The sequence below is a fragment of the Phalaenopsis equestris genome, unplaced genomic scaffold, assembly GCF_001263595.1.
Source record: "Phalaenopsis equestris unplaced genomic scaffold, ASM126359v1 Scaffold210248, whole genome shotgun sequence".
NCBI lineage: Eukaryota > Viridiplantae > Streptophyta > Magnoliopsida > Asparagales > Orchidaceae > Phalaenopsis > Phalaenopsis equestris.
This window is the reverse complement of record NW_018229348.1, coordinates 10,783-18,565: the sequence shown is the minus strand read 5'-3', so window position 1 is coordinate 18,565 and position 7,783 is coordinate 10,783.

Here is a 7,783-nt window from a genome sequence, read left to right as displayed (position 1 = left end):
ATATATATATCTTGAAAGGGTTTATTTCACATTTTTAAAATTTAAGGAGTGTTTGGGATCACATTTATTTTTTATTTTGTTTTGTTTGAAATAATGTTTGGTATGATTAAGATATAATTGTTTTTGAAAACACTCAATACACCTAAAAGTTATTTTGAATGTTTTTAGAAATATGTTTATTTATTTTTAAAAGTAAAAAAATAAAAAAATTAAAACATGTAGAAACACACTAAGAAAATATATTTAAAGAATAAAAATAAAAATAAATTGATCCTATAGAAGCCCTAATATAGTGGTATTTTTCAGGTTCTGCAAACATTCAGAAACTGGTATTATGAAGGCCGTACAATATTTTGTAAACATATTAGAATTACATGACTTGTATGTAAACTACAACCTGTGAAGATATATACGATATGCTATTAGCGAATTTTGCGATTTGACACGAATCTCAAGGTATTTTTGAAGCAAAAAACCTTTAAGCTCAAATTAAAAATCATTCATAAATTTAATTTTAGCAAACTTACAACCAAATTGACCGACTCTACGATACAGGCCTAATGACACCAAAATTATCTTAAACCAAGTCATATGAAGATCAGATGAAGTTGTTAAACTAATTTTAAAAGTTTTGGGCAACTAATTGGTCAAATGGATTCCAAATATAACAAAGTCAACTTGAGCAACTTGGTGAGACGAATCCAATGAGCACAATATCGCTCAATTCTGACATCATGAAGGCACTTAAATGTCCATAGAAGATCGTTTGATCACGAGAATTTCTTTGGGTTATTCAATCGAGTGATCTGAATTCCTTATTTGCAGAGGAGGTATTCCCAGACTCTATAAATAGATTTATGGAGGTTCTATTTAAGGCAGCTGCAACTTATTTAAAAGTAGTTGCGTAACAGTTGTTGTTGAAAACTATTATGGATAAATTAACTATCTGTTTGTTTTTTACAGTTTTGAAATAGTTGTGTTGCAGCTATTTCTAAACAGATGACATTTTGCTTCTGCACCATAATGTCGTTTATAACAGAACTAATCTTGGTAGCACAATCCATACTTAAAAAATAAATATCGAGTTCCAACATTACAAAATAAAAATGGATATCTCACTAAACAGTAATACAATAACCAATATTAAAAAATGATTATTAAAATATTGATTGATAATATGATAATATCATTTTAAATTGCATTATATTATAAACTTTTCATGTGCTTTACTTAAATTTTTTTTATCATTTTATGTCAACATTTTTTTGTTAAAATAGATGGTTGGTATGTTTCCCAACTAAACTCCTTTGACATAGAGGTCACAAAATATCAATGTCATCTCTTTATCCCATGCAACTGTCAAACCGATTTCTTTTGTCTTACCCACTACAAAAAATAACATGCAAAGAACTAAACAACATAAATGCATGAGAGATTAAAAAAAATAAAAACAGAGATTTCTACAACACCACCACCGCATCACCACCACCACCACTATATCTATAAACACATGACACCACCTCATCACCATCATTATCATCACCACCTCCACACCACACCATTACATCCACACCACACACCACCAACTCCAAACCTAACACACCACGCCACCACCACCACCACACCACCTACCATCAACATCAATAACACATCACCACTATATTACTAAAACGCCAACACCAACAACACACCTCCATCTCCAAACCACACACCACTACCTCCACAACACCTACCATCAACATCAACAACACACCACCACCATATCACCTAAACACCAACACCACACCACCTTCCACCAACATCGATAACACACCACCACTATATCACCAAAACACCAACACCAACACCACACCACCTTCTTCAAGCCACACACCACCATCATATCACCAAAACACAAACACCAGCACCACACCACCACCTCCATACTAGACAACAACACCTCCACACCACCTACAACCAACATCCATAGCACACCAAACCACACCATCGCCTCTACACTACCTACCACCAACATCAATAGCACACCACCACCATGTCACCAAAACACCAACGCCAGGAGCACACCAAAACACCACCTCCGCACCACACTATCACCTCTACACCACCCACCAATAACATCAATAACACATCACACCGCACCACCACATCCACATCACCTACCACCACATGATCAAAACCACAGTTTCACACCAAACCAAACACCACCAAAATCATAACACACCAATAACATGACACACCAAACACCACCAACAACATAATAAAAAAATCCACCACAAAATCACCTCCACCACTAACCAGAGCACCATATTTTGGCATCACCAAATAGAGAATAGAGCTCCATATTTCGGTATCACCAACAACACCATAATTTTCACATGCCAACAAAATCATATTACTATTACGAAAATTAGCATATAAAGAACTAGATAACATAAGTTCAAGAGAGATTAAAAAAAAATAGAAACATCTGTAACACCACCATAACATCACAACCACAACCACCATATCTATCAACACATCATCCTGCCTCATCACCAGCACTACCATCACCACCTGCACACCACACCACCACATCCAAACCACATACCACCACCTCCACACAACCTGGATATGATGAGGTGACATCGGTAACCAAACATAGGTTTTGCACATCAATAGAGCCTCCAGCCATGCAGGTGCTAGATTTAGATTGGTGCTGAGTAGTCCCAGTAGAGAATACTTCTACCATTAAGTTGTCTCAAATTTGGAGTTACTAATAATCAGGCTGAGTTCAAAGCTTTAATAGTTTACTTGTGTTTGGCTTATGAAATATGCATTCGACACCTCATAGTAAAATATGATTTGCAGCTGGTGGTGAACCAAGTGAATATGGAGTAAACTAGAGATGAAACGATGAAAAAATACCTCAGCAAAGTTAAAATGGAAATTTAGAAGTTCAACAGCTTTAAAATTGAACATGTCAACCAGGAGGATAATCAAGTTGATGATCTCTTATCTAGATGCATTCACTTGGGGGAGGGGACCCCCAAAAGTTTGTTCTGCCAACTATTGAGGAACCTAAGATGATGGAAGCACAATTTGAAGGAACAAAGAACTAAGTAAACCATTACGCCTTATACGTAGTAACAAAAAAAATTGTTGAAGAAATCACCGAGATTTAAATTTAAGTCCGCGCAGTAACTCATGATTGGCGGGATCCTTTTTAAAAAAAATCACAACCTCACTCTATTTAAGGTGTGTCAAGCAAAATGAAGCTGAAGACATCCTCAGAGATGTACATTCTGGTGAGTGTGGGCCTCACTTCTAAGGGAGGACATTGGCACACAAAATTCAGTGATAGGGTTATTTTAGGTCCACACCCTTGAAGGATGTGGAAGAATTTTATAAGAGATGTGAGCAGTGCCAAACATATGCCCCTTGCAACACCAGCCGGCCCACAAGTTGCAGTTGATCATTAGTCTTTGGCCCCTCATCGTCTAAGGACTTAACATACTTGAGCAATTTTCACCTTTGTGCAAATTCCTCCTAGTCACTGTGGACTACATTTTGAAGTGAATTGAAGCCAATACGCTTGCTCAAATTACAAAGAAGGAGCAAAAGATAGCTGGGAAAACTTGCTTCTATCAACTTTATGGGCCATCCAGACCACCCCATCGACGACGACCGGTCAAACTCCTTACATGTTGTCGCATGGGATGGAGGTCATGTTGCAGGTCAAGTACAACCTCCACAACCAGTAGTAGAAGGAAGACAAGAGTGGCACTAACACTCGACTTAACAGAGGAGATTCAAACACTATTGGCCTTGATGGGAAGAAATTAAAAGGTGCACCACAAATTACTACAACCAGCTCGTTAAGGAGAAAATCTTTAGCTCAAGGGACCTTGTCTTGAAGAAAGCCAGTCCAGCCGCACAAGACCATAAGATGGACAAACTCGACCAAACCTAAATGGGGGCATTCATCATCAACCGACGAGTAGTGCCAAGAGTCTACAAACTAAAGGTATACACCGGGAAGGGAGTCTTATAAACTTGGAGTGGAGACAATGTAAAATCATTTTTTCCTTACAAAATATTCATTATAGCCAAAAAATCAATTAAGATGGTTTCACTACATGTACTTGTAATATTTATTGAGACAAAATAATACAAATATTATTAAACTAAGTTTTTATGCAAAATTTTCAATTATGGTTAAGCACTCGGGGAACTCGTGATCCCCGGTGACTCTGAGCTATACTACACTCAGGGAACCGATGACAGAATAACAAAATCAACAATGACATGTGATGTCAGACTAGTAAAACAACCATCTAAAATTCGATGACATAAGATGTCTAATCAGTAAAATAACCATCTAAAATCCGACAATGAAACAAGATGTTTGATCGGCAAAACAACGACCTAAAATCCAACAACTACATAAGATATCCAATTGGTAGAAAACTCAAAAAGGTTGGCTCATAGACAATCACTAGAATTTCTACTCTCTAGCTTAGCAACACATAGTCCCAAAGGTGGTTCCCTACTTCTTAGCAACAAGATCTGCACTGAGTAGCGTGTAAGTCACTCTGGCGACAAGTTTCATTGGTTACCCCCATGAAGATAGCAACAAAATCCCCACCTAGCAAAATGTATGGGCCGACCAAGGCATTTGCTTAGTTTAGTGAAGGGGGTGGGAGAAAAGGGTAAGTTCTGGATTGAGTAGTCAACATAAACCATATATGATAATAATATCATATCCAAATATTTTGTTAGTTGTCATGCCCCTAACAACCAACATGTAAAAGGAAAATAAAAAGGAACATAAGTTAAAAACAACATGTAAAAGAACCAAAATAATTCCTTCATTTGATATGAAAAATTTTTACAAGTTTCATTTTGTCGACCCCTTTACAATAAATGTCGGTCGAGACCACTCAAAATAATTAAAAATTTTTTTTAAGTTTTACAGGAACAAACAAAAAAAATAGAAAGAAAGAAACAAAGGAGTAGTCAACCGGCCAACGCTAACATCCTCTCCGCCTGCTCCAGTATATTCCTTATTGTATTATGTCGGGTTAGAAAGAATGTTGGACAACTGCTCTAGGTCGGACACTTTGGGTCAACCGGCCCTCTTTTACAAAACTATGGACGGTCAAGGATATGCCTACTTGAAGCTGTTGGGAGAGACCTCTGACTTGCTCACCATCTTTAGCTTTTTGTTCTCCTCCTCTAGGTTGTGATTGTTTATTTGTATTCCTTATTTTCCTTTATTTGACTCTCGGTGTGGAACTGTAATAGCTTCTCTGTTTGGATGGATCTTTTTCCAACCTCCCTCCATTAGGCGAGCACTTTGATCATCAACTTCTCGGTGGTCACCTTCTTCTCTTCCCTTCAGTAATGAGTTTTGGTTCAGTAGTGTGTAGCTGACTATGTCATTAAATGGAATTAGTCCCTGGTCTGGTCGAAGTCCACTCCCTTCAAACTCTTCAGTTGTTGCTCAAAGGAGTCAGATCAAATGACCTCTGCTAAGAGCCAGAGGTAGTTCATCGCCACTAGCGTATCCATATACCAGTCTCTCTCAATGTCCACTAGGGAAAAACATCATGCAAAACTTGACCAAAAATTCAAGCTCTTACCCCATGGATGAAACTCACCTAGGGGAGAACCTTTCATTTATGTCAAGGGGGAGGGGGCGAAGATACATCTTCAATGAGGGCCTTCCCCTCTCAGTGCAGTATCACCCTATAATTGATTAGACTACGTCTCATCATCAATATCAACATCACCATCAGCCTTTGAACTCGAATCCAACTGCATGAGCCAGGGGTGACTCACCTCACCTCTTGACTAAGTGTCTATATAAGAGATGTTCAGCGGTCAGGTTTTTTTATCATCATCGATCAAGGTCAACCTCCTCTCCGGAAGAAAATGAGAGTTTTCAGAGGGATTCTTCCCGATGAACTCCAAAGGCACCTGCATCAGTCGAAAAAACCACACAGTCAATCTCTACTCTCCAAAAATGAATTTAATTAAGTGATTTTGATGGGTAGAAAAGAAACAAATTACCTGTTACTCCAGCCTGAGAGGGAATTAGCAATGGCTGCGAGCAGGTGGCAGCAACCGGCTGTGATTGGGCAACTTTTGCCCTCAGTTTCTTCTCAGCCACCTTGATAGTAGCCTCTAACCTCTGCTTGGCCTCACGACATCAGAGGCTTCTCATAAGCTGTCAATCATGGTGTTGAATTTCTCACTCTACAGGGACATGTTCAAAACATCAACATCCAGGTACTGGAGCTGCAACAACTCTTGGCCCTCGATAATATGCCTATAATCTCACAAGAAGTTGGGTAGTTGCTTCATCTTTTTTGGGGAGCACGCGACAGTTCGAACGCCTACCACCATTCTCCTTGATAAGAGCCTACCAGGAACTTCCTCTTTCAGTCTTTGATTTTGTTTTCTACTCCCATGAGGCGAAGGTGTATACCCATGGAGAACATGGAGTAGCCGTCTCGACTGATCTTAAAGTTGAAAGTAAGAGAAAAGGTCGACCGATCATGTGATGCAAAATTGCCAAAGAAAGGCCACAAAAGTCATTATGGCAGCAATAGAGTTCGAAATCACTTGTGCAGGAATGACGACAAATTGATTAAGGATCACCTGCAACTCCCGACAAAACGACAGTCAAAGCCCACATTTGAACTGATCTATTTAAGAAACTAAGTCACTGTAATAAATTTCAATCACTGAGCGTTACTTTTGATCGACCCCAACATCATGATATTTCTGTAAATGCAAGAACCTAAAAGACTCTCCACTTGGAGAGCCGACAAGATAAAATTTTCTTAGGCTGAAACGATGTCAATAAGCTCTTTAGAATATTTGGGCACCATGAGAAAGTTGAGAGAACCGACAAAAGAGGCGATAATAAAATGATCACTTGCAAATTTCATAAACTGAGCCCTACTTATAGGGTAGGCGTGGAAGCGAACCTTCTCAAAAAAGATGAAGTCACCTGCCTAAAAAATAAAATAATAAAAATCAGACACACAAATTGAGACAAAAATAATTTAATTTTTTATTTATTGAATATTTACATCTCATAACTTAAAAACTACTCAAGAAAATAATTTAAGAAGCTATATACATTCTCCCTAACCAAGAAAAAAAACTCTCACTCGAGTTGTCTTTTGTATATAAGTTCTTCTCCTAACCTAAATCTTTCAAATTGTTTTGACTATAGCTGAATCTCATCTAGAACTTGCTTTTGCTATGCCTGGTGAGCCTAGATTCAACTAGACGACTCTTAGGGTCATGGAGGTATTCTTAAGTTCAAGTGTTGGTTTTGTTGTTTAGGAGAGCTATGATGGATTCTTTTAGCTTTCTCGATGGGCTCAATCAACTTTGTCCTTCAGAGGGCAGCTTATAAGTGCGACAATGTTTTTGAAAACGCCGCATAACTGTTTGATTTGCAATTTTTTTGAAAACGCTGTCTGTCGCGTTTGAGTTTTTTATGCTAAACACAGGTCGCGGGTCGACCTTGGGGTCATGTTTCAGAATAAGCTCTTATCCTGAAATATAAAAGCAGCACCATACAGTTTTTGGCACAGTATAACTCAACTCAAGTTTTTGATATTTGAGACTGGCATAGTATTCTTTTGATTCATTAATGAAATTCCAAGCTATTCGGGGCGGCTGCCAGCTAGGGGTGTAAACGAACCGAACACGAACGAACAAAGCTCGTGTTCGTGTTCGGTTCGTTTAAAATTTAGTTTGTTTGAAATAAGCTCGTGTTCGTTTC